The 27,343-nt window shown below is 41.9% G+C and overlaps 1 long non-coding RNA gene across 4 annotated transcripts in view; it reads right to left on the bottom strand.

The window, feature by feature from the left end:
* LOC102159120 overlaps positions 1-25,287 on the bottom strand; it is a 195,027-nt gene extending 169,740 nt beyond the window's left edge. The window contains exon 1 of one of the 4 annotated variants that reach the window (XR_002344337.1): positions 22,586-25,287. This is a non-coding gene — a long non-coding RNA (uncharacterized LOC102159120). The other 3 variants (XR_002344338.1, XR_002344336.1, XR_002344339.1) reach the window with 3 other exon arrangements.

Below are 27,343 nucleotides of genomic sequence, written 5' to 3'. Positions count from 1 at the left end.
AAAAAAAAAAAAAAAAAAACGGTCCACTCTCAGAGATGACATGCCCCAAGTAGGAATTCTTCTGGTTCATTTTTCAAAGGCTGGATTTTTTGACTCTCTCAGTCCTGCTGGAGACTTGAGTTTGTCAAGAGCTGAATCTGGACTTTCTCCAACTCATGGCTGCATGTCAATTCCTCTGATTTCTAATAAAGCCAATTCTTATTTTTCCAACTTGCTTCCAATTCTCAAATGCAGCTCCAAAGAAAACAGAAAGTAATTAAAATGTCAACACTTCCCTGAAAAGGAACATAAACTCTATTTGGATTTTCTTCCCACTGGAAACGTTGCTTTTCTCCGAGGCACCAGCTCCGTGCATGGTAACTGGCAGTCACCCACAGCAGAGGTGGTCAACAGGCAAAGCATGTCAATTCCCCTCTGTCCATCACCTTGTGTGCATTTCTTCCTCTCCTTGCCATCTTCCAAATGCAGAGATCATATAAATGAAGTCCTTAAGTCTGTCTCTTATAATGGACTGATATCGACTCCATTGTAATATATCCAAATTTTATGCAATATGAAATACGCTCCAGCAGCAATAAGCTATTTGATCTAACGTGAAAAAGTAGTGTGGCACCTAACAGCTTATTATTCAGTGCAGCGCAATAAATTAACGAGCACCGTTTGCATAAGGAGGCTGAACTTCTTCTACCTTCATTTGGATTGGTTCAGGTGGACTACGACTCTCTTCAGAGTTAATCAGGTTTACGTGAAAAAACTACTCTTTTAAATGTATTATATTAAAGGATGAAGTAAGAGGGAGGCAAACATAGGCTATCATTTGGCGAGTGCCTGTTTTATAAGGTTACTCATTTAAAAGAGATTTCCCCATTAAGACGAAAATTTTGTGACCGTGGGTCCAAGAACCGCAAGGCTCAATTTGGAAGAAACAAATGTTCACCACCCACCCCAGCCCCTTTCCTATCTTCTTCTCATAGATTCCTGCCAACTCCTTGACTCAGTTTTGAAAAGCACTTTAGTGAAACTCTTGAGTCATTCTTTCCAGTATCTCCTGACTCCAGTATCTCTCCCACCACATCCAAACTACCTAGCACTTTGGTGCATCTATCAGGCTGACTGTCACCACTGGTCACTGAGGACAGAGGCTCCATCTAGGACCAACAGTCACATCTACACCAAAGGTCTTCAAAATGCATCAAAATGTATCAAAATACATGCCAATACTAAAGGCTGCCACATGGCCACAAGCATCATTTTTAGGCACTGAATATGAATTGAGCGGCTCTTTCATCATTTTAGCACCTCTCTAAGAGGGGTACCATCTTCCCAATTTAGCAAATGGAAACTGAGTCTGATAGAGATGCATTGCAAGTGCAGGAATTAAATCTGGATAACTTCAAAGTCTATGCGACATGTTACTTTAGCTGCTGGAAAAAAGTATTAGCAAGGTAGTATGTGTACATTTCTCCATCACTGTCAAGGGAAAAAAACATCTCGGAATGGATGCTCTATTAGCAGTGAGGCTGAACATTCATAACTGTGTAGGTGGAGTTATTTTACAGTAGTTGAAATAGGATAAATATGCAGTCTGCTGACTTTGCTTTTTTAAGGAGACATTTTCATGTATTTTCAGGATTATAAACTGCTTGAGGTCAGGATATTTATTTCTACATTTACAGTGGGACAGCAGTGTGGTTTGGTGTTTGAGTCAGAAAACCCCAGTTTCAATTTCGGCTCTACTCTAGTGAGTCCCAGCTGGTTTAACTTGAAAGTAGGTAAATACACGACACAGAGTTATTGGAAAGGTTACATGAAATAAATTATAGAAACACATAGCTCAGGAAATGCCATCACTGGGATCCAGTTTTCTCTCCCTCCATCCCCATCCCACTCCTAATGTCTAAGCATCGGTTTTCCCTGCACAGAGATATTCCATGGAAGTATCAGTAGGTCATGAAAATGTTATAATAAAAGACACCCGATTGAAATTCTCCTTCTTCCGTTATTTTCTCTTACAATTATTTGTTTCCCACACATTTATACCTACCTCACCAAAATGAGATCTTTTAAAAGATGATTTTAATTCCAAAACTAGGAGTAATAGAATGAATAAAAGGTACCTGGCATTCATCTCTACATTTCTTTTCTTCTAATTCTTTCTTATTGCTTCACTTCTTGTCCCCAGGTTGTGACAGTAAGTGCTGCTGATAATATAGGAAAGCTTCAGATCAAGATCAAGGACATATAATTTTAAACTTTTATCTCCTCGCTTCTCTGACATGAAACTCTCCTCTCATTTGAGGGGGGAAAAGAGCTAAGTAAAATAGCAAAAGGTGAATCTTGAGTTTTTCAAAAATTTAAGGAGAAATTGGAGGAAAAGGTGAATGACAATCTTGTGAACCAGAAAAAAATTTCCATGGAAAAGCCTTGTTATAAGTGTCTCAAGCTTTAAAGACATATAAGGAGGGGGACATTTTTCTTTGGAAATAGTTGTACTTTGTTGGGCTCTGAATGAACTCTTTGATGACAAAAATTATTATTTTAATGAAGGACAATTTATTTCATCTTGGGTTTATGACATCTTTTCTTCTGGAGAATTTGACACATCTCTTTGAGTTAGAATATTATTTGACAGAATTTGAGTTGATAAAATAGCTCAGAGAGGTTAAGTAAAAAATACAGGACCATGCAGCAAATTAGTGACAGGAATTCAAGACTGCAGAAGCCTTACAAGGAGAAAACAACAGATACGGTGCTGGGTAGAACAACTTGCTTGAGGAAAGAAACTTTGCCCTTGAATTTTCTTCTCTCTACCCGAAAAGAATGCACAGTCACATCAGAGATGGGGAGCAGTAGGGCATATGTGAAAGTACTTTGCCTAGAAAGATGGGAAGGGGTTCAAAAGGAATGCGGAAGGTGAGGGGGTTTCCTCTAAATTTTTAATTTTTTTTTAATTTCCCCAATACATTATTTTTTTTCCTATTGTACAGTAAGGTGAGCTTTGAAGAATGAGTAGGCCCTCCCAAGGTCCACACTGTGGAGTAGGGGTGGGGAGGCATTCTAGGCAGATGGCAAAACAGTGCAACGACATGAAAACATGAGTGTAGACAAGCCATGTTATAAAACATGAAGGGGTGCTGCAGACAGGCGTGCCCACATTCATATATATTGAAACCTAATCCCCAATATGATGGTATTTCGAGGTGATAAGGTCATGAGTGCTCTTACAGAAGAGGCGGTGATTATGTCCAGTGGGATATTAGTTACCCATAAAAACGAAGGAAATCTGGTCATTCGTGTCCATTCATGTCCATTAACATGATGGACCCAGAGAGCATGTGCCAAGTAAAAGAAGTCAGGCAGAAAAAAGACAAATATTGTATGATTTCATTTATATAGAGAATCTATATAGAGATTTCATTTATATAGAGAATCTAAAAAACAAAAGAACAAACATAACGGAGGAAGAAGACTCATATGTACAAACTGCCAGAAGAGAGGAGGATGGGGAGGGGGCCAAATAAGGGACGGGGATTCAGAGGCACAAACCTGCAGTGATAAAGTAAGCGTCACTTGCCGCTTCCTTCCTATGGGAGGACACAGAGAAAAGACGACCAGGCATCGATGAGCCGGGAAGAGGGCCCTCCGCCTACCATGCTGGCCCTTTGATCTTGCATCTCCCAGCCTCCAGGCTGCGAGAAGTAAATGTCTGTCCTTATAAACCACCCGGACTATGCTCTTTTGTTAAGCAGCCTGAATGGACTGATACGAGGGAGTAGAAACTAGATCCTGATCAGGCTTGCCTTTTGGAAAGAGGAATGTGGCGAGAATAAAGCTGAAGCTAAAGCTGGGGACAGAGGGACCAATTAGGGAGCCCCTACAATCGTCTGGGGGTTGAAGGGAGTTCCTGCTGAAACGCTCCTTCAGTGGAGCTCAGGAGAGTGGAGTCTGAGTGGCTGGATCGCACATCAGAAACGGTCCTCATGGAGTTGCCATCGTGGCTCAGTGGTAACAAACCCGACTAGTATCCATGAGGACGCAGGTTAGATCCCTGGCCTCGCTTAGCGGGTCGGGATCCTGCGTTGCCATGAGCCGTGGTGTAGATGTGACTTGGATCTCGAGTTGCTGTGGCTGTGGGGTAGGCCACCAGTTATAGTTCCGATCCAACCCCTAGCCTGGGAACTTCCCTGTACTGCAGGTGTGACCCTAAAAAGCAAAAAAAAAAAAAAAGGAAGGAAGGAAGGAAGGGGGGGGGGGGGATGGAGGGAGGGAAGGGTCCTTACACCCGCACATCACCCTCTTATGACATGAAACCACATTCACATCTCAGCAACTTCCAGGGTGGGTTACCCACCTTTGACACTACATTACAAGTTAGGAGAAGCCTTAATTGAACACAAAGGAAACCATGAACCAGATACTGAAGGATACGTTTCCCAAGGGGTGACAGCGCAGAGGAACCCATGAAGGCCACCGAGGAGAAAAAGCCCAAGAGGAAGAAGGAACTTCCAGAGCTAAAAGGTGAAAGTCAAGAGAAGAAGCACGTCAGACACAGGGGCACCAAAGGTCATGGGCACCAAGTGCTGGGAGAGGCCACGCGAGGAAGGGAAGACGAAGAACTCCATGGTCCGTACAAATGGAGACCAGGGGGTCACTGCTGGACCGAGACAAAAACAGTTTGTGCGGAAGGAGTCCCGAGGTCCTTTTACAAGTAAATGAAGGGAGTGTGAGGGGCTAGAGACAGCATAAATGACACCTTTTTAAGACATTTAAGCTACGAGAAAGGAGAGGGAGGAGCTATCAGTGGAAAGGCTTGTCGAATCAAAGTAGGGACTTTTTTCATTTTATTTTTTAAAAGGCAGAGAGCTTTGAACATGTTTAGGTCCTGATGGTAAGGCGTCTAGGACAAGGCTAGAGTCAGAGGATGTTCTAACCAACAGAAATATAGATGCTGAGTTCTCCTGTGGTTCAGCAGATTCAGGACCTGGTGTTGTCTCCGCAGCAGCTCAGGTTGCTTCTGTGGCTCAGGTTTGATCCTTGGCTCGGTAACGTCCACATGCCACGGGTGTGGCCAAAAACAAACAAACCAAAAAACCCAAAAATAGAGATGCTAGAAATGAAGGATCTGGGTGGGGCAGGAGACAGTTATCAGTATGTTAAAAAAGCGGAATTTCATCAACGAGAAGCAAGGAAATCCCTGGTTTCTGGTGATAACATATAACAGAGCCCAAGTGGAAATAACACTTCAGACTCTAAAACATCAGACACACGCACCATCAAATCCCAGCTATGCCTCTTGGAAGCAGTGTCACCCTTGACCAAGGACTTCACTTCTCGAAGCCTCAGTTTCCTTATCCAGAAAGAGTGACAAATTCTCTACCCCAAAGAGTGATACTCCCTACTAACCCTTCCTATCCCTTTCCCAGCTTGATTTTTCCCTCTAATACTTGTAACTTTTTATTTTTCTTGTTTATTAGACTCTTCTCCCTATCTCTTCTATTAGACTGCAAACCAAACAAGAATGGGGATTTTTTAGGGGACGAGCCAGGCCTGCAGCACGCAGAAGTTTCTGGGCCAGGGATCAAACAGGTGCCATGGCAGCAACCTGAGCAGCTGCAGTGGCAGTGCCGGATCCTTAATCCACTGCATCACAAGGGAACTCTGGGAATTTTTGAAATTTTAATTTTATTGAAGAATAGTTGATTCACAATGTTGTCTTCCTTTCTGCTGTGCAGCAAAGTGATTGGCTACACACACACACACACACATACACAATGCATACACATATAAATATATCTATTCTTTTTCATATTCTTTTCCGTTATTGCTTATCGGAGGATACTGAATATAGTTCCCTGTGCTATACAGTAGGACCTGCTGTTTATCTATCCTGCAGATAATAGTTTGCATTTGCTAATCCCAAACTCCCAATCCTTCCCTCCCTCCCCCTTGGCACCTCCAGTCTATTCTCTGTATCTGTGAGTCTATTTCAGAGACATGTTGATTTGTGTCATATTTTAGCTTCCACAAATAAGTGATATCATACGGCATTTGTCTTTCTCTGTCTGACTTACTTCACTTAGTACGGTAATCTCTAGTTCCATCCATGTTGCTGCAAATGGCATTATTTCATTCTTTTTCTTACATGTATACATTACAATTACATTTTTCCCCCACCCTTTCTTCTGTTGCAATATGAGTATCTAGACATAGTTCTCAATGCTATTCAGCAGGATCTCCTTATAAATCTATTCTAAGTTGTGTCTGATAAGCCCAAGCTCCCGATCCCTCCCACTCCCTCCCTCTCCCATCAGGCAGCCGCAAGTCTATTTTCCAAGTCCATGATTTTCTTTTCTGAGGCGATGTTCATTTGTGCTGGATATGAGATTCCAGTTATAAGTGATATAATACCATATTTCATTCTTTTTAATGGCTGGTATATCTATAAAGCACATCTGCTTTATCCATTCTTCTGTCAATGGACATTTAGGTTGCCTCCGTGTCTTGGCGACTGTAAATAGTGCTGCTATGAACATAGGGGTGCATGGACATGAGTAGGGGTTTTTGTTCATTGCTACATTCTCAGCAGTGCAGTGCCTGCACACAGTAGGTTCTCAGTAAATGATTGTTGAATGAATAAATAAATGAATGAAGTGAATGCTTCCGAGCAATTTCTCAACTTTAACGCTGTTGACACTTGCAGCCAGATCACTTGTTTGGGGTCCTGCCTTGTGTTTTGTGGAATGTTTAGCAGCATCACTGGCCTCTAACCCTTAGATGCCAAACGCACTCCACCCCCTGGTTGTGACATGCAAAAAATGTGCCCCAACATTGCCACATATACTCTGAGGAACACAGTCTCTCTGAGGTGAGAACTTCTGCTTCTGGAGTCAGTGCTACCAAAAAACGCTAGTTTTTAACAGTGTTAGAATATGGAGGAAGGAACCAAAAAAAAATGAAAGTAACACTTGGTCACCAAATTCTCCCACGACCTGCTTAGTTTGAGGTGAAGAAAAATACTGCTGCTGATTGGTACTGGCTTCACAACACACTGGCATTTTAGTTATAACTTTACCAAGAAACATATTTAGAAGAAAACACTTCATAAATTAAGAAAGTGCCTTCTTAGTCTCTCATCTGTTAGTTGCACGTGACATATTTTCTTTCTTGTCACCTCTCTGGACAAACAGTAATAACACAAATAATTACCCCTACCCACTTAGTCTGGTATCATCAAAGTTAATAATGTATGAGACAGAATTTCAGAGCCAACACTTTAAAGAGAATGCTGTCTCCACCTCCACAATCTAATTAATAAAGGATTACAGAGAGCCAGAAGATCCAGCTCAAGTTTTCCTTTTCAGGATTATCTCTCCCTTCAGATTTTCCATTTTACCACCCCATTCCTTTGCTCGGAGTAGAAATCAACCATCTTATATTAAAAGGGCTAAGAATGACCTTTCAGAAACATGAGGATTTCATAGAAGGCGGAATGTTCCAAAAATTGCCTTTGGGAGCATAAAAAAATGATGCCATAAGAGACCCAGAAGTGACTTGGCCCTGTGTTCCCCCCAATTATAGACACCTCGAACTGGAAGCAATGGCAGACCACCAGGGAGCTCATGGCTAGGGCAACCCTACATCTGGGGCTGCCTGCAACAGTCCTAGTTTATTGCTGCTGTCCCAGGACAGTAATTACTACCAGCCGTTTTCCAAAGGTCTGGATGTGAGGTATAGAGTCACCTTTACACAGACTTCATACGCATCTGACTTGTGCATAAAAAAAGACAGCGTTGAGCGCTGGCTGCCTGTCTTCTTCTCTCTGGACCCTGAGCACCCCTCAGTTTCTTCTCAGCAGTCTGGCAGCCTAGCTACTGAGGGAGAACTTTCTGCAGCACAAGCTGAAAGATAAACTATCTGTGAGTCAATCAATGAGTCAGTCCACACAGCTTATTGATCTGATTATCATTTCTCTCCCCAGTCCCAGGAAAAGTAAAATGGTCATTAGGTGGCCGTGTCCCAGATCCTGATTGCTCGGGTTTTCCAGAAGGTGCTTAGATTCAGAGAGGCCAAGTAAAGTGAGAGCTGACTCTCATCAGCCTGGCTTCAGATTCCTGAGCTGTTAAAAGGGCCCCAGAATGCAAGGTCCTGGCCAGAAGAGCCTTTGATAAGAGTCTCCTGGCCCCACAGCCCAATACCCCTCCATTTGGGGAGGGCTGATATTGAGAGATAGCCAACTGAGCAAGGATGTCTTGACACGTTACTAGGAAGATAAGCCTTTCTTCTTCAGGACCAAGAACACAGCTTAAAAGATTACATGAGAATAAGGGGTCAGCACCCTATCTGTATGCCCCCTCGGACCAGGAGTCTGCAGGCAGTGGGACAGCTGGCCCTCGTTCCAGAGCCCCGCTGAGGAGGAGAGGAACTGAGGACTCAGGAACAGCTTGAAGGCAGCCAGAGATGAGACGGTGTCTGCTGGATGGGCCCCAGGCCTGTCTATGACCTAGCAGCCCGGCCTACCCAGCTGCAGCTCTCACCATGCAGCCCCTCAAACTCCAGAAGGAACTGCTTCTGGTGTCTCTCATACGTCACAGTGCGTCTCCACTTGGTGCCTCTGAATCGAGAGTTCCCTGGAGTGCACTGCAGGCTGGAATCCCCATTTTATTGTCCGCTCAAGTCCCAGCGTAGACGTAATGTCCTCCAAGGAGCTCTCACTGAACCCCTGAACTGGGATTAGAGGGTCTCTCCTGAGACATCTGCTTTGTATTTCCTACTGTCAAGATCATCGCTCTTGGTTACAACTGTCTTTTTATTTATCTAGAACCTCTGCTCAGTTATAACCCCTGTGAAGTTAGGGACTGTGTCTTGTTCCCTGCTCCCTATTTTCCCCCAAGTAACACATGCCATACCTGGTATACAGCAGATGCTCAAAGAACCCCTTTTGAACAAATGAATAATCAGTTTTACTTTGGTGGCAGGGACAGCGGAGCCTAAGGACATGAAAATGGCACCTAATAAATAATAAAGTAAGCATTTACTTAAAAAACATCGTATAGAAATCACACAATATTTCCACTACCTGGTTATTTATATGCCACCTACCATGTACCAGACATTTTATTTGCAAAGTTATTGTTAGTATTAAATTAGATAATGCATATATTGATGTTTAATAAATAGTACCTGATATTATTGTATTACTTAAGTTTCCCTAAACCCTGTGATGTGAGTATTTATGATCCGCCTGTTGAGGAAACTGAGCCTCAGAAAGGGTTAAAGTGACTTGATTGAAAATGGCAACATCAAGACGCTAAATAGTAACTGCCTGACTCTAAGATTCAAGAATTTCCCTCTAGAAAATGGCTTGCCTATGAAACGAAAGGGAGGGAGGAACAAACGAACAAATGAAAAAGGAAAGGAGTGAGGAAATAAGAAAGAAAGAGAATTGAGATGATTTTTCTTTTAACCCTACTGAACCTTTTTTATCCTTGCAAAATTCTTCAAACAATATGATGGCATTGCTTTCCATGTAGTACCCAAGCTCCGTCTGCTACAGTTACGATTTATGAAGACATATTATAAAAATGCTCAGAATTCCTGATCTAACTGAGCTGTGACATTGCTTGGACATAAAATCAGCGAGAAGCTCTGTCCCCACCGGCTCGTCTTGCCACTGTGTCCTCAGGGGGCACATCCTGCATCTGCGGGTGTTGTCCTGACTCTGGTCTCTCTGGCTGGCTGGTGTGAGTCACCGCGTCCTTGGGGAGGACGATGAGTCAGAATGCTTAACCAAGTACTTTGGCAAATTGAAATTAAGGATCTATAGGAAGGGTCATAAAAGTTTGTGGGGAAGTAGAGGAGGATGCACCATCAATTAGATGTTTAAACCTGGTATACAAACAGCCTTTCTCCAGAAATAACAAACAGCAAAAACAGGAGTTCCTGTCATGGCGCAGAGGAAATGAATCCGACTAGGAACCATGAGGTTGCGGGTTCAACCCCTGGCCTCGCTCAGTGGGTTAAGGATCCGGTGTTGCCGTGAACTGTGGTGTAGATGGCTGGCAGATGTGGCTCGGATCTGGCGTGGCTGTGGCTGTGGTGCAGGCCGGCAGCTACAGCTCCAATTGAACCCCTAGCCTGGGAACCTCCATATGCGGCAAACGTGGCCCTGAAAAGACAAAAGGACAAAAAAGAAAAAAAAAAAAAAAGATAGCATCTAAACACTGTCTAATACCTAGTGGCTGCAGGAAATCCATCAGCCAGATCAAGACCATTTCTATTTGCCTCCAGAAAGAGAAAACCACTAACTGAGAAGATGCCTCCCTATCAACAATATAATACAGAGAACTCAGAAAGACTCTAGTGGGGGGTCTCATAATTTCTTCTGGAAAGTTCTTGAATGACACAAAGATAACAGCATCGGGTATAACCATCCTGGTCAGCCTATACAACTACACTTCCTCCTTAGGTGAACACACACGAGGTGCCAAGCATTATACTAAACCCTAGGATTCAACTGTAAACGAAACAAAAATGATATCTGCCCTCATGGACCTTATAGCCTGATATGAAAGCAGATAATTAAATAATCACAGAAATACATAGATGAATGTAAACTATTATATTCCTTTGAAAGAAAATAATCAATTTTTTAAAAAATTATTATATGATAAGCACATTTTAGGAAAGAAGTGTAATTGAACTTTTGACTATAATAACTGAAAAGTTACTCATAAATCCCAAATCACAAAGCTTGCTGGGTTGATGAAGATAAAATTATTTCTAAATGTAGGCTTGTCCAATAAGAGAGGCTACTTTCAGAGTTCCCAGTGTGGCACAATGGGATCAGTGGCACCTTGGGAGCAATGGGATGCAGGTTTGATACCTGGCCAAGCACAGTGCGTTAAGGGTCTGGTGTTGCTGCAGCTGCAGCTTAGGTCCTGACTGTGGCTTGGATCTGATCCTTTGCCAGGGAACTCCATATGCTGTGGGGTGGCCAAAACTGAAAGAAAGAAGGAAGGAAGGAAGGAAGGAAGGAAGGAAGGAAGGAAGGAAGGAAGGAAGGGAGAGAGAGAGAGAGAGAGAGAGAGAGAAAGAAAGAAAGAAAGAAAGAAAGAAAGAAAGAGAGAGAGAAAGAGAGAGAGAAAGAGAGAGAGAAAGAGAGAGAGAAAGAGAGAAAGAAAGAGAGAAAGAGAAAGAAAGAGAGAAAGAAAGAAAGAAAGAAAGAAAGAAAGAAAGAAAGAGAAAAAGAAAAAAAGATGGATGTAACAAATCATTCTGACACTTATGGCTACTAAATGTTACCTATTTATACTGTGGGGATCAGTGAAGTATGAATACTCATTTTATTTCAGAGAATTATGAAACTTTGGAGTTGAGAGGACCTTTGAAATTAAGTCCTATTCCCCTCATAGTTTCACAGATGAGGAAACTAAGATCCAGAAAAAGCAAATGACTTGCTCAACATCACCCAAATATTCGTATAAGAGCTGGAAGTGAAACTCGGGTTTCCTCTTTCAGGGCTCTTACTTCCAAACCAAGTTGCAATAAACCCTTTACTTTTTTGTAAGGGTGCTAATTGCCAAAGAGGTCATGGTTTGTCTTTTAAAAACACTCTCTCTCTTCCCCAACCCTGCCGCACAGCCCCCCCCCCCAGCAATGAAAGAATATGCTTAAGGCAAAAGCTATCAACTAAATAGTAATCTATCTAGCTTTCCACTATTAGCATTATATGGAAAACAGAAAAAATACGTGTTCTTTGTTAATTCAGTGCCTAAAAGAAGCTTTTAGACAAAGCCCAGTCAATTACTCCAGATTCTTTGCTGTCTGCTTGTAGGTTTGTTTGATTTTATACAGAAAATGGTTAGTGTTTAAACATAAAAGCCTACAATGAACAGACCGGAACTTTTTCAAGGACTCAAAATAAATATTATATTATTATACTTAGTCTTTGACAAGCAATATTTGTTCCAAGGTGACAGTCATGGACCTTCCATACTGTAGTTATTCAGAGTTCGCCTCAGCAACTTCATTTATTTTACAAACTCAATCATAAGCTCAGACGACTAGGAAAAAAAGACAATTCAGAAACACACATTTAAGCATAAATTTCTTCAAAAGCAAGGTAAAAGTTTAATAGGTATTATCCACACTTGAGAGTTAAAAACATTCTTAGGTCTCCTGAAATCTGGCATCATCTTAATCTGAATCATCTGCTCGAAGCAGAGGCAGAAGTAAGAGAGGCCAGAGAACCTCACCTACGTACCAGGATGTACACCCTTCCTCTTTAGTCTGAGATGAATGATCTTGTTAGTCCCTTGTAGCATCCGAATATCCTGTTCCTTTCAGTTCTCCTTTTTATTATTTGCTGCAAAACCTAAATAAGGCTCAACATGTGTCTCAGGGACAGGGAGAGCTAGCGTAAAAATAAGACACATAGCAAAGAAGGCTTCAGGTAACACCTAAAGGTACACAGGAATCATGCGTATTAAGATAAAAATAGTCTAATGGAAAGAACCTAAATGTCCATTGACAGATGAAAGGATTAAGAAGGTGTGGTACATATATATACAATGGGATACTCCTCAGCCATAGAAAAGAACAAAATAATGCCATTCACAGCAATGTGGATGTAATTAGAGATTCTCATACTAAGTCAAGGAAGTCAGAAAGAGAAAGACATTGTGATGGAAACTGATGGAGGATAAGGTGAGAAAAATATACATATATATGTGTATATGACTGGGTCACTTTGCCATACAGCAGAAATTGACAGAACACTGTAAATCAAATATAGTGGAAAAAAAAATAAAAATCTTAAAAAAAGAAAGAGAAAGACAAATACCATGTATCACTTATATGTGGAATCTAACGTATGGCACAAATGAACCTACCTACAAAACAGAAAAAGACTCACAGATGTAGAGAACAGACCTGTAGTTGCCAAGGGGGAAAGGGAGGGAGCGGGATGGACTGGGAGATTGGGGCTAGTAGATGCAAACTTTTACATTTAGAATGGATAAGCAATGAGGTCTGACTCTATAGAGCACAGGGAACTATAACCAACCTCCTGGGATAGACCATAATGGAAAATAGTATTTAAAAAAGAATGTGTTCATATCCATATGACTGAGTCACTTTGTGGTACAGCAGAAATTGGTACATTATAAGCAAACTCTTCTTTAACAAAAATTTTTTGGGAGTTCCCATCATGGCGCAGCGGTTAACGAATCCGACTAGGAACCATGAGGTTGTGGGTTCGATCCCTGGCCTTGTTCAGTGGGTTAAGGATCCAGCATTGCTGTGAGCTGTGGTGTAGGTCAAGCGGACATGGCTCAGATCCTGCATTGCTGTGGCTCTGGTGTAGGCCGGTGGCTACAGCTCCGATTAGACCCCTAGCCTGGGAACCTCCATATGCCATGGGAAACGGCCCTAGAAAAGGCAAAAAAGACAAAAAAAATTTTTTTTAAAAGAGAAAAATATTCTAAGCAAGCACCCAGAAGTTAGACATGTTGAGATGTTGATACTCTCAAAATAAAAAGCATTAAACATATACAGATCTATTTTCTTATTAAAAAAGGGGTGTTTATACATCGTTTTTCTAAATTTACATGAGTAATAACATTGGAATTCTGAGTACGTTTGGCAAGCTTGAAAGAATCATCATTCCTTCAACCTAAGAGAATTACATTAATTTAGAAAAACCACACTTCCTGGTATTCATTTCTTACACACAATATAGTAACACGAACACTAACCTTAATACTATAGCTGAAAATGCCTTAGATAAAATTTTATGAATTAACCTCTAAGGTTTTACATTATAATTTCAGAGATGGAGTTCCACAGCAAAAGCAATGACTGGTACCAATAAATGAGAACAGTTTCTCTTAAAGAAAATATACCTTAAAGAGCACAGAAATAGCTCTTTAGCAATCCTATTTTTATAGAAAACATTTTAACTTTCTAGTAAAATATTAATATTCCTTGCATTGGCTCCAGCAGCAAGCAAGAAAGTTGATAATGCAGATCCAGGAAATGAGGGGATTGCCAATTAAAAACGTGGGGAGAGAAATTATCCATTTCCCTGAAGGAACATACAGAGTCCTTTTCAGATAAGTACATTTAAAGAAAACTGTTTTGGACAACACCACTTCCATTGTACGCTTTTGGCTTTCTTTCACATGACTGTCTTTACAGATACTCTTAGTCCTGGTGGGAAATCTATACTGGAAATGCTTCCTTTGCCACTAGGCAGAGAATATACACAGTAATTAAGTATCAGAGTTAAAATGTTATTGTTGGTTTTTGTGTGTGACTGGCAAAAAAGACAGACTTTTACCAATACGGTGGCTTATACTAAACAAAAATAAAGGTGAGCAGACTATTAAAAAAAAAAAAAAAAGACTAAAGGAAGGGAGAAGACCTTAAATTTTCTTTTTGAAACAACACAGCAGTAATAGACCAGCTGATTAGCAGGGACATTGTTCCATATGCTCTGTATGCTGCCCAGAAATAGGAGCAAAATGGCAGAATAAACATCCAGTGTCTCCCACTCTAACTTCTTTGATGAGGTCAAAGAAATATATTTATAACAGCACTGGAAAACGAGAAAGAGTGGTGTCCACACTAAAGAGGTAAGATAACTGTCAAAGATACAGAGCCGCGAGGACTGACTTCGTGGTGAAACCAGACCCGGAAAACAACGCAGAGGAGCGAAGGAGTGTGGGATGAGAGAGATTACAGGGAACTTCAGGCAGAAGGAGGTCGGGGAGCAATTGTCACAGTGATTATTTGGGGCAGTGCCTTTAGAAGAACTGAGTTTGTCAGCCCGCCCCCCACCTTCTGAATACACAGAGCCAGAGAGAGCAGTGATTGCCCAGAGGCTGAAACAGAGGAATGTGGGCTCAGGGACCAAAGAGCTGGGCAGTTCGTTGTCACAGGGAGCTAGTGATGCTGGCCTCTCCTCCCTGCAGGATGTCTTCTGCCTCCACAACCACTGAGACAAGGCCTGTAATCTGCACCAACTTCACCTAAAATGTAAACAAGTAATTCAAGCTTGTATGCCAACAAAACTCAGAAGGCGAGACAAGGAAAAATACGGGCCATCGTAAAGAAACAAGAAAGAAAAAGAAGGCATGGTACAAGGCGGAAAAAGAAACAATGAAAAATGTATCGAGTTTAAATCCCTTTTTTATGAATAGCATACAAATTATTTTTATTATAATTTGGAATTAAAATTTCAGATGATCCCAAATTGGAAATTGATGAAGCACAAGGAAAGAAAAAATACTAGTATTATTTTGTTTTCTGGGAGCATCTAAATGCTGATGAGCTCTAGTTGGTGTCCAAAACTAATTGTTTAAACATATCCTAAGAATTTAAAGATAAATTTTCTGGTAAACATAGTGGGTTAAATACCCATATTCATTTTATCTCCTTTGAAATGCCTCTAAAAACGTAAAATGAAATTAAGTACACACCTACACACACACACACACACACATACACACTTTAAACCAATAATAGCAAAGAGAATTGGAAAGGAGATGAGAGCAAATGAAGGATGTACAACAAAGAGAGAAAGAAAACCGTTGGATAAAGTGGTAACTGACTTAATACATTAAACTAAATTTTATGTCTGAAGAGAGGGAAATTAACAGGAAAGGACAATTTGTACAGGAAAAAAACTCCAAATACTTTAGGAACTGGAGGTTCCAAGTCTCTCCGAAGACGAAGGTGAAAGTTTGTGAAACTAAAGAAAGGAATCTTCGAAGAAAGTCTGCATAAGGAGCCGTCGGACCCCCAGCATCCTCCCCTGTACCACCAGCCAGTGAGTACCTCTAACACAGCTTTAAAAGATACAGGAGAGGAAAAGATCCGGAAGAGACGGCATCTGAGAAGTTCTACATTCCAAGAGCATGAGGCACAGCTGGGAGATTAAAGGACGATCTACAAGAACGCTGGGACCCCTCCAACCCTCACGGCAGTTTCATTACCCCCATCCCACTCTGGACAGGACACTGGAGAAATCCCCTCTGCAGAAACCATCGCATCCTAGACAAGGATCCATTGACAAGGTTGAACCCAGCTTGTATAGGCAGTATTATTATTATTTTTTTTTTTTGGCCACACCCAGGGCACATGGAAGTTCCCAGGCCAAGGACTGAACTCATGCCACAGAAGCGACCCCCAAGCCACAGCAGTGACAAGACTGGATCCTTAACCTACTGAGCCACTGGGGAATTCTGTGCAGACAGTATTCTTGATGGAGTTGTTTATGACAACTGCATTCTGAGTGTCTGAACACCTTCTCTGATTGAGTGATGCCCATCCCATGCCATACCCATTGTCAAATATTTTTAATATTACACTTGGGATTTCCCAGTAAATAACAGGTTCTACTCTTAGTTACTATGAAGCCCAGGAGTCAGTAAAACCCAACTTATGCACAGAACATTCAAATCAGCTATATGGAGCCTCAGTGTTAAATGTGAATAGGCAGCCAAGGGTTACCAGATATTTGAAGAAAGACGCCAATATGCAAAGCAAAGATTAAATAACAACAATAATAATAAATAAACAGAATTTGTTGATAGCAGAGGTAATGCAGGGAGCAGGAGAAAATTTCAAAAACATTATACTTTCAGAAAAATATAAAAAGAGATTTATCACGAAACAAGAATAGGATGCCTATTTTAAAAAGAAAGAAACCATTAGAAATGTAAGAAAGAATCCTTTCCACATAAACAGAACGTTTTTAAGCAAAAAAAAAAAAAAAAAAAAAAAAAAAAAAAAAGGTTAAGAGCATAAAGTAGAAATTTCCCAGAAATTAAATCAAAGTAATAAAGATGGAAAGTTGGACAGAAGGAGGGAAAGAAAGTGAATCACAGGATCAATCCGGAAGGTTGGAGATCTGAAGTATTGCTTTAGATAAACAGGAAGGGGAAAATAATAATGAATTAATACAAGACAATACATCACAGTTGAAAAATTATACAGATTAAAACCTCAGAATGACAGCAATGTACTGAAACATGGGGCTTGCTGGTAAAGAACTATAGATACTCACTGAGCAAAGAGTTATGAGCACATTTGCTTTAAGGTAAAATAATTAGTGATGAGTCTTCCTGCATTTGAGGGGTTCAACAATCACAAGACCACAACATGCCAATTTTCAGGAGCAGTTGAGTTGGAAAAAACGGCTTTCTTGCGGTTCAAGGAAGTACTGTTCCCTGATAAAAGAACCATTATCTTTCACTTAAGACCAAGGTCTTCCTTGGAACCTCATACATCAGATGGTTACCTCTGAAAACTCACGACTGCCCCCAAGGAGGTCTCCACTAACTGGCCTAATAATGCCTAGAATTAATTTCTCTATCTGTCCAACTTTCATCCAGAATAAGAATCTTGAACAATCCTAGAGATGTACCTCCACCAACAGCAGCATAGCTGTCATCAAACATTCATTGAGTCCATGCCCTGTGAGCATGAAAATACTTTGGGAAGCAGGATTATCAGGAAAAGAGAGATAAGCAAAACAACTGGGGGGAAAAAAAAAGGAACTTATTATATGGAAAATTTCAAAAGAAAAAGAACAATATAATATAAACACCCGTACATTCAGCTTCAACAATTTTCAACTCTGCGCAACCTTATTTTATGAATACCCCATCGAATGTTCCTCATTCCCATGTCCACTGGATTATTTAGAAACAAAGCTAAAACATCACAGCATTTCACCTGTAAATAAATATATGTATATACTTTGGAATGGATAAGCAATGAGATCCTGCTCTACAGCACTGGGAACTATATCCAGTCACTTACGATGGAGCATGATAATGGGAGAAAAAGCATGCATACATGTATGTGTGACTGGGTCACCTTGCTATATAGTAGAAATTGACAGAACACTGTAAACCAGCTATGATGGAAAAAATAAAAATCATGAAAAGTATATATACGTATATAATATATAATTATATATGCATCTATATGAAATGCATATTTCAGAGGTTAAGAATTTTTTTAAATGTAACAATTTATTATCATAACTATAGATAGTTAACAGTGAATCCATAATATTAATAACTTTCTAACCAGTGCTCACATTTCTCCAACTGTCTAATAATTTTATTTCCCTTTAGCTTATTTGAAGCAGAAGCTAATTTCTATTTGGTTGCCCAGTGGTACAGTGTACTGGAAAACAGAATATATTCTGGAATATTTCTTTTCAGTTTTCAGCTTTCAAATTTGGTTACCTACAGCTTCCAGAGAGGACCAATGGTTTTGGGCATTTGAGGGGGTCTGGAGGGAGGCTGTGTGTGTGTTTTAGAATCACTCTAGGTTTAAACATGATTATTTCAATCCACTGCAGTTGTTATTTTACTAATGCTCAAGTTGTCCCATCTTAGGCTGTAGAAAGCTGTTCCTTGTTTGTTTCAGAGTATTTTAGACATAATCCCCAAATTTACAGATAATTTGCCTACTCTTAAGTCTGGTAAATTATTCTAGGCTCATTGTTACACGTGTCCTACCCAAATCTGGAATCAATTCTCTCCTAAGAAGCCCTGATTATTTTTAGGGAGGAACAGTATTGAGAGACTGAAATCCGAGTTTTGAACCTGGTTAATGAACACAGGGATGTTCATTTTTACTGAGCTGCTCATTGTTTCCAGGTCTTTTCTGTGAACAGAGGTAAGGAGTCCATACTGGGTTGTTTTGTTTTGTTTTTTGTATTAAAACGCATCACAATTTCAACTGACAATTACACTATAAATTCAAGATTATAGGGTGTTTACTTAACGCTATTTCATCTTAAATTTGAATTACCTTCTTCCATGCCAAAAAATTTAATTCCTAACACCGACATAGTTTCTCATTTGTTTTATTCCACGATATACACAACAATGACAGAGACAGAGAGAGAAGAAAAAAAGAAAGGAAGAAGGAAGGAAGGAAGGAAAGGAGCAAAGAAGGAAATCTAAAACTGTAACGATATATCATCAACAGTAAAATTAGAAGAAAACAGTTTAAGGTTTCTTTTTTGTTAGAAAATGTTTGTTCTTGGGGTACTTCTACAGATAATTAGTCACTTGAAATAATTTCTCTCTCTATTTTGAGACTCAGGTTCATATGTGCTATTCCACTTTCAATTTTTAGAGACTGCTTTGTCTTGTAATTAACTTTGTTTTATAATCAGGCAAAATATGTATACATATATTTTTTCTTTTTAGGGCTGTACTGCGGCACATGAAAGTTCCCAGGCTAGGAGTTGAATAGGAGCTGCAGCTGCCAGCCTACACCACAGCCACAGCAACACCCGATCCAAGCCACATTTGTGACCTACAATGCAGGTTGAGGGATCCTTAACCCACTGACAGAGGCCAGGGATCAAACCGCATCCTCAAGGATACTAGTCAGGTCCTTAACCTGCTGAGCCTGCCATGGGAACTCTTAAAGCGCATACATGTTTTTTAATTCAAAACAGAAACAAAATATTCAAAGACATTTAACTTCTAATCCTGTCCCCTCCACCTTGCTTCCTCACTCACTCCCTCACAAATAACTTTTTCCAAAGTTTTTTTTAAATATAAGCAAATTTATATTCAGATTACCTTCTTCGTAGATAAATGGCAGCATATCATAAACACTTCGTGCCACCATGGTTTTTTTAACTTAATAATAAATTGTGCAATCATTCCATAAACTTATTAATTTTTTAAAGTATGTTATTTTGTAGCCCAGGTGAAAAATTTGGCTATAAAATAGGAGCATTAGTAGGCGGTTGCTGGGAAAAGGAAGATTTAATCCAAATGAATTATAAAAAAAAATATGCAGATTGGAGCTTTGTAGTAAACCTTCAAAAAATGACTCACCAAATTCACAGCATCGTGCTGGGAAAAATCAGAGTAGGTGGCTTTGCTTCTGAGAGGCATACACAGTGTACAATTTTACCATGCAAAATGCTTTTGCTACTACAATTTTCCCTTGCTTTGCCTTTTTGAAAAGTAATGTTCCTTCCTATTTTAGCAGCACCATTTGCATTCCTATTATTCACACTGAACTGGGATTTCCATTTTTATCTTCCCTTTGTTACTTGTTTTCATTCCAGCACTTTCTCTTCTTGCTCTTTGCCTTTCGTTTATCTTGCCCTTAAATGGAGGCCTCATGCTATGGGAACAGTGCCATGAATTTTTTTCTCCATCATGTCAGGCCTTGTCCCAATTTAATAATATAAGTTCTCTTGACCCAGTGCCAACAAACCTAGGACGTCCCACACACGTTTGCTATGGAAACACCTTCATGACTAATGGTCCCTCAGATCAAGGCATTTTAAGTGGTTTTCATTTAAAAAAAAAAAAAAAATTCTGTAGCTAAGGAAAAAAAGACACCAATTCTCTAAAAGTTGTGAGTTGCCAGATGCTCACAACCCCATCCCAAGGTATGTACGTAATAAAGCAAGAGTTCATGCATACTCATCCCTGTCTTTGAGCAGCCTCTGTGCTCTTCTGCTGGGCTTACAAGTTCCCCTGGCCTGGGTTGTGCCAAGTTCTTTCCTTAGAACAGAAGCACAGACATTCAAGACCCTGCGTGATTTGGAAGCTGCCAAATCACCGGATCATGTCCCACTATTTTTCCTCTCTATTTTCCCTCATAATTGTAAACTCTATAGACACCAGCCCCCACCCCCAGGCCACTTTGCCTTTGTTCAAGCTTTGCCTTTGCCTGAGAAGACTGGGTTTGTCTTCCAGGTGAATCTCTCTTTCATTCTCAAACACCTTGGTCAGGCATCTTCTTTTCTAAGACTTCCCTGACCTGCCTTTTTCTCCTGCCCAGGGACAGCTGATCATTCTCTCTTCTGTATGATTTCCTATGTGTCCTTGGAACTGTGGCCATTTAAAGGGCAGAAACAGTGTTTTTGTTCATTCTCCAACCCCTGCCACCATGCCTGATAAGTAAGGGTTTTGCTCAATTAATGATGGCGAATTAAATGACTTGAATGAGTAAACGTGCATGTGATGTGCTCTCCCGAGGGGAAAAGGGGGACTAACATACCGGCTATATACCTACTGCATTGAAATGTCTCTATTTAGATCTCCTCTGTTCAAGTCTCTGTTAGAAAAGGATGGGGTTTTAATACATATCTCTGGCTTCTGACTGTGAAGAATGGCATAAAACAGTGGACACAACAGCCAGACAGAAACAAGATTTTGGCTTTTACTTGAAAGAGGCCAAGTGGGCTTTGCCACTCTCTGTTCTTTTAGCACTGATCTTCAAAACGCACTCAGACAATCGACCCTCCAAGAATCCTCTATACCCCATTCAGGGCCTTCATGTATGGTGCCTCCATGCTGCCCACATGAGCCCAGTCTCGCTTCTGTCATGACCCTCCAATCTTCACCTTCCATTCCCTACCCTCTGCCCTTCATGGAAGCCTGGCCTGTCCTGCAGGTCACGTCTCCAGATTTCAAGTGGTGAGTTGCTAGTCTGATTATTTTCTCTCTCCCAATGAGAAAAGAGTAGGGTGGTGGCTCCCTGGTGCACTGAGATAAAATTATAGATGGCTTTGTTCCTGTAGGTTTCTGCTCAGTAGATCTCAGTTTGACAAAGGGTCTCTCCATTCCTTTTTAGAGCATCTTCATGATGCCAGGGATGAGGCAGGTTTTGGAACTGACCAATGAGAAGCACAATCACAGGATGCAGGCACGTTGTGCTCTCTAACAAAAGCCATCCAAAAAGCACACCCTGCTATATGGTCCACCTCCTGGATGGCGAAGCAGTGACTCTGCAGCTCAGTGGAGACAGAAGGAAACGATTTCCTTTGTAATCCACCATCGGAAGTCATTCCTATTCTAGTTATGCCTTCAGAATCTACAAACGCGATGAACTAACTTGAGGTCAGCTCCCTGACCACAGAAGTGAGATTTTATTACTTAATCCATTCATGTCTTTGCAATAAATGTGATTTTTAGATCCAAGGTCATCTGGAAGCTGATAAATGCATTGTACAAAAAGACAGTGCTCAGCCCTCCAGTCCCACCTGAGGGATGGATCGGAAGTCAGCAATCCCAGTCCCTAGGAGGACCCCACTCCCACTGCTTTTTCTCCCATCAGAGGGCCTCACACCTTTCCCCAGCAGCCACTCTTCCTTTCCCGACTCTATAGCTGCAGGCCTCCGGAGAGCAGATTTCTCCAACACTAAACAAATAACTTTTTTTGAGGCTTATTTCCCACTCACTGATACTCTCTGGGCTTCCAGTAAAATTTGAAGTTTGCCTCACATGCCAAAGGAATTAAAGACCTACTTTTGGAGAAGATGGAAAGGGGATTCTCAAGGCACCTGGGGAGACCGATCGTCAACCAGCAGCGCAAAAAAAGGGGAGGCAGCGGCGGCCCATTTCCTGGGTCTCACAGGGCAGCATCTTTATGAAAAATGAGCTCAGCTGTTAACAGCCCGGGGGGCGGGGGGAAGCGCTATCTACCACATCACAGGCAGCACAGAAGAACAGGATGTTATGAGTACAGCGTGAACCTCAGAGCCAGAGTCAAAACCATGCTCAGTGCTCCCCAGGCACTTGTTTACCTTGTTTTCTTCCAGCTTGACGAGCAAACCCTTCTCTTATGCAAAGTGTAAGCAAAGTACCTGAGAAAGGAGCTGTGCAGAACTGATACATCTCCTGAGGTTCACTTCATGATTGAAAAGAAAGCCCGCTCTGGTTTGTGACAACACACCACCAGAGTGGCCTGCGGCTCCTCCTTAATCCTTAAAGGGCCCACACTTTCGCTCCATGTCCCCTCCTGTGTAGCCCAAGGAGCCCCAGAGCCACTGGAGGATATGCATCTACAGGTCAATTCCTTTCCACCAGACTCTGTGACTATACAAGGAAGAGGCTTGAGATTCTACTGTAAACACTGCCTGGGAGTTGACAACAAAACCAAGTAGTAACAGGAGTACTGACTGCTCCACTGAAGGTGAAGAAAATGTAACCCCCCAAAGTGGCTACGCTTACTAAATTCTCATTATCCTCAGGACCACCCTTTGTAAAAATGAGCGCCCCACCAGCTGTCGGTTTCAATTTCATCAAGTATCACTGCCAAGTTGGTAGTATACTGGCTAAGAAAGAAGGGCTTATCTGGGTTTGAATCTGTTTCTACTACTTGCAGGGGATCTTGTGCTATAGTTACTTAACCTTTCTGGGCCTCAGGGTTTTTTTTTTTTTTTTCCTCAAAAGATAAAAAGGACTATTGTAAGAATTAAATAAGACAATACATATGAAGGACTTACACAAAGTCTGCTATTTGAGGAATGTTCAATAAGTATTATGCCAGTATATTAATCAGGACCCCATTGGTTGTAAGTGAAATAGCTCCAATACAAACTTGCTTAAACCAAAAAAAAAAAAAAAAAGGAAATTATTGCCACACACTCACACACTGTTGAAAGTTCCAGTGGTCACTTTGGTCTGGCACACACAGACCTGGAAGCCCCAGAACTTGGTGCCCAACCCCAAAGCCTTCCTGCCTTCTTCCACCTGTGGCTCTGCTATGCTCTTTGGCCTTCATTCTTCGGCAGGATCGTTCCACAATCCCAGGCTTCCATTCTCCCAGCTGAGAAAGCTGGGTGAAGAAATCTCTATCAAGAGCTCCTTCTTTGTAATCTCTCTGATGGGACTAGACCATTGCTGAAGCCCTCCTAGCTTGAGAGAGAAGATGTGCTCGTTGGCCAGGCCTGGGTCATGGGTTTATCAGGGAGCAGGAGGGTGCCGATGCCTCGCCTATGCTGCAGCAACGGAGGGTAGCAAAGGAAGACGAGAGTGCCCTGCCACCCAAAAAGGGGGCATGGATGCCAAGTAGACAGCCCTGCAGTCCCCCAAACTAATTTTTCTTTCCTTAAAGTCGCTTGCTGGGTGAAGAGGGAATATGCAAACTTCACCTTCAAGTTGTGACAACAAGGTCAGCTAAGGCTAGGATGGAACAAGTTCTCCCGGATGCCTGCCAAGACGAAAGAGATAGGTATGTCAGATCTCTAATCTCTCAAGATACTGAGTTGACATAGGTACCCAAAGGCCATTCCAGGAGTGGAAAAGCTAAAGGTTACCTGCGGGTTGGCTTTTTCTGTTCACCGTGTGTGCACCTGGCATTTTTTTAATTGGTTCTGATTCATTTGAATCTTTTAAATATGTATTGTCTGTGTCTTCATATTGAGAAGTTCGTGGAGAGTTCTGTGGTGGTTTAGTGGTTAGGACGTGGTGCTTTCACCACAGTGGCCCGGGTTCAATCCCTGGTATCCCACATCAGGCTGCTGCATGTCACAGCCAAAAACATTCATCAATCTGGTATCTTCTCATTTTGCCCTCATTAAATATCACTTAGAAATAGTGTCCCTTAGGGAGCTCCCTGGCAGCTCATCAGGTTAAGGACCCAGCATTGTCTGTTCAATCCCTGACCCAGGAACTTTTGCATGTGGCCAAAAAAAAAAGAAAGAGTGTCCCTTCATCCTAGTGTCCCTTCATTCTAGTGTTTCATCATTTGGTGAATAAAGAGGAGAGCTCGAAATATCCCCAGGTTTCTAACACCCTTGCCAGAAAGATTACAGCTTTTTAAAAAAAATTTAAACAAACTTGTATGACGTGTTCCTTTTTATAAAAGCAAGTCAGGACTAGTTCTAGAAAGGCAGGAGATACAAACAGGTACACAGAGACGATAGCATCATCCTCCAGAGCAGCTGTGGTTAAGTATCTTCATGTTCAGCCTTTTCCTATGGCACCCTGGCTTACTGAATATCTTAAACCGAAGGAGTTTGACAAAAACAGCAGAAGCTGGAAGTGCACTCTGATCTCTTCCTCCTTCCTCTTTCTTCCCCAAGCAGGCCTCCTGTGAAAGGGGCCCTTCCTGCACCCAGGGGAACAAAGCATCCTGACCCATGGAGATAAAGGACACCAGGAAGAATCCTAGCAAACAGGCTTGGCTACGTTTCCCCAGCTTAGGACACATACCTCTTACTCTGACACACTGTGCTCCTCATCGAAGCCAGCCCAACTTATTCAAGTTTGTTGTTTGGGTCTTCATTTCCTTATGACGGCATCTGTGTCACATAAAACCTATTACATAAATGTATATGCCTTTCTCTTGTTAAACTTTGTCAGTTGCATTTTCAAGCCCAGGAACCATGAGGTTGCGAGTTCGATCCCTGGCCTCGCTCAGTAGGTTCAGGATCCGGCTTTGCTGTGAGCTGTACTTAGGTTGCAGACGAGGCTTGGATCTGGCATTGCCGTGGCTGTGGCGTAGGCCGGTGCCTACAGCTCTGATTAGACCCCTCGCCTGGGAACCTCCATATTTTGCAGGTGTGGCCCTAAAAGGACAAAAAGACAAAAAAAAAAAAAAAAAAAATTTCAGGCCAGCCAAGGATCCTAAGAGAGTTGAAGAAAGGTTTTCTCCTTCCTCCTTGTATAGATGAGGTTTTGTTTATTTAACAAAAATGAGATTTTACTCTTTACTGCTTGTTTCACTACTCCATCTGTTGAAATTATTCAATATTATTTCTACTTAGTTCTTTATATGAAGTGCTCTTAACCTTTGAGTGACAGGCAAGTTTATGTTGAAATCCTTTGATATTGAAAATCTTGAGCCTATAGGCATTTTTCTGGGGAGGGGGCTGATGACTTTTATCAAGCTCTCCAAGGATATCAACAATCTAAATTAAAAACCCACTGTTTTACACCCTCTTTTTTTTTTTTGCTTTGTAGAGCAGCACCCATGGCCCATGGAAGCTCCCAGGCTAGGGGTCGAATCAGAACTACACCTGCCAGGCTACGCCACAACTACAACAACACCAGATCCGAGCCGCGTCTGCGGCCTACACCACAGCTCATGGCAACACCAGACCCCCAACCCACTGAGCGAGGACAGGGATTGAACCCGAATCCTCATGGATCCTAGTCAGGTTCGTTAACTGCTGAGCCACGAAGGGAACTTTACACCCTCATTTTATTTATTTATTTATTTATTTATTTTTTGCTATTTCTTGGGCCGCTCCCGCGGCATATGGAGGTTCCCAAGCTAGGGGTCGAATCGGAGCTGTAGCCACCAGCCTACGCCAGAGCCACAGCAACGCAGGATCCGAGCCGTGTCTGCAACCTACACCACAGCTCACGGCAACGCCAGATCCTTAACCCACTGAGCAAGGGCAGGGACCGAACCCGCAACCTCATGATTCCTAGTCGGATTCGTTAACCACTGCGCCACGACGGGAACTCCTACGCCCTCATTTTAAATGGTAGAAAGAGATATACCCGGCAGGGCGATATGCAGATAAACACCATGATCTATTCAACCACTTTCTTCTGGTGAGACAAGCAGGTCAATTCCAGTTTGGGGCTGATATAAATAATACATGGTGAATACTACTGTTGCTTTCAAGTGTAACCATATAACTGTATTTCCCCCTGATGCTGCAAGATATGAAATGGCGGAGAATTTTCAAGTGTGGAATGACACAGATTAACCAACTGCCACAGATCTTCGCAGGTGGTTGTTTACCCCAGAGCCCCTTCATTGTTCAAACACCACCACCTAACTCTTACTGAGAAAACCCGTCCTCCTGCAAGTACCAGCTATTGTGGGGAAGCAGCAAGATTTCCTGCCTTTGTCTGGCTTTGTTACTTGAAGTCTGCCCATCACCCCAGGCAGAGTTGCAGCACCTCTGTTTACATTTTTTGCGAGGACTGTGAACAAGCCCAGGCAAAGCTCGATAGCACACCGTTCCTTGATCACAGACTGAGCTTCTGGTGCTCCCCTTGGGGGAAAGAGCCCGGTTCGGAGAGTCAGGGGCACTGCCAATGGGAAATTCACCCAGACAAAAGCCACAGGTCTCCTTCCTCGTAGTTCCCAGGGTGGAGGTAGGAGGAGGCAGAAAGCATGTAAGAGAGAAAGTGATAGAAAATCAGGCCTTCCACAGAGTTTGACTCAGAGGCACGGAAAAGTTCCTCCAAAGCAACAAAACAAGACTGCCAAGATGGTACTGGGGATTTGTAAACTAAAGTGAGCACATACGAATTTGCCTTTTCTCATTGGAGGCAAGTTTAATGTGACCTTTCAAATGGTATTCTCAGGGCGACAAAACGACAGCACAGAACAAGCCAGCCCATGTCAGGGGTCAGCTCCACATTCATGAAATACCAGGAATGCCCCGCCCTGCCTTCACATCTGATATCTCCTGGGCAAGGATTTGGGCTCAAGCGCATCCGACTTAAAGCTACAGGAGCACTGCAAGATTACCAGGTCCCCCGCAAACCGAGATCCAGAGTTCTTCTGCCCAAGCCTCTCAGGTGACACACCTTTT

This window comes from Sus scrofa, chromosome 5 (assembly GCF_000003025.6).
Source record: "Sus scrofa isolate TJ Tabasco breed Duroc chromosome 5, Sscrofa11.1, whole genome shotgun sequence".
NCBI classification, from domain to species: Eukaryota; Metazoa; Chordata; class Mammalia; order Artiodactyla; family Suidae; genus Sus; species Sus scrofa.
The sequence above is the reverse complement of the archived record's forward strand: the minus strand, read 5'-3'. Positions and strand labels throughout refer to the sequence as shown.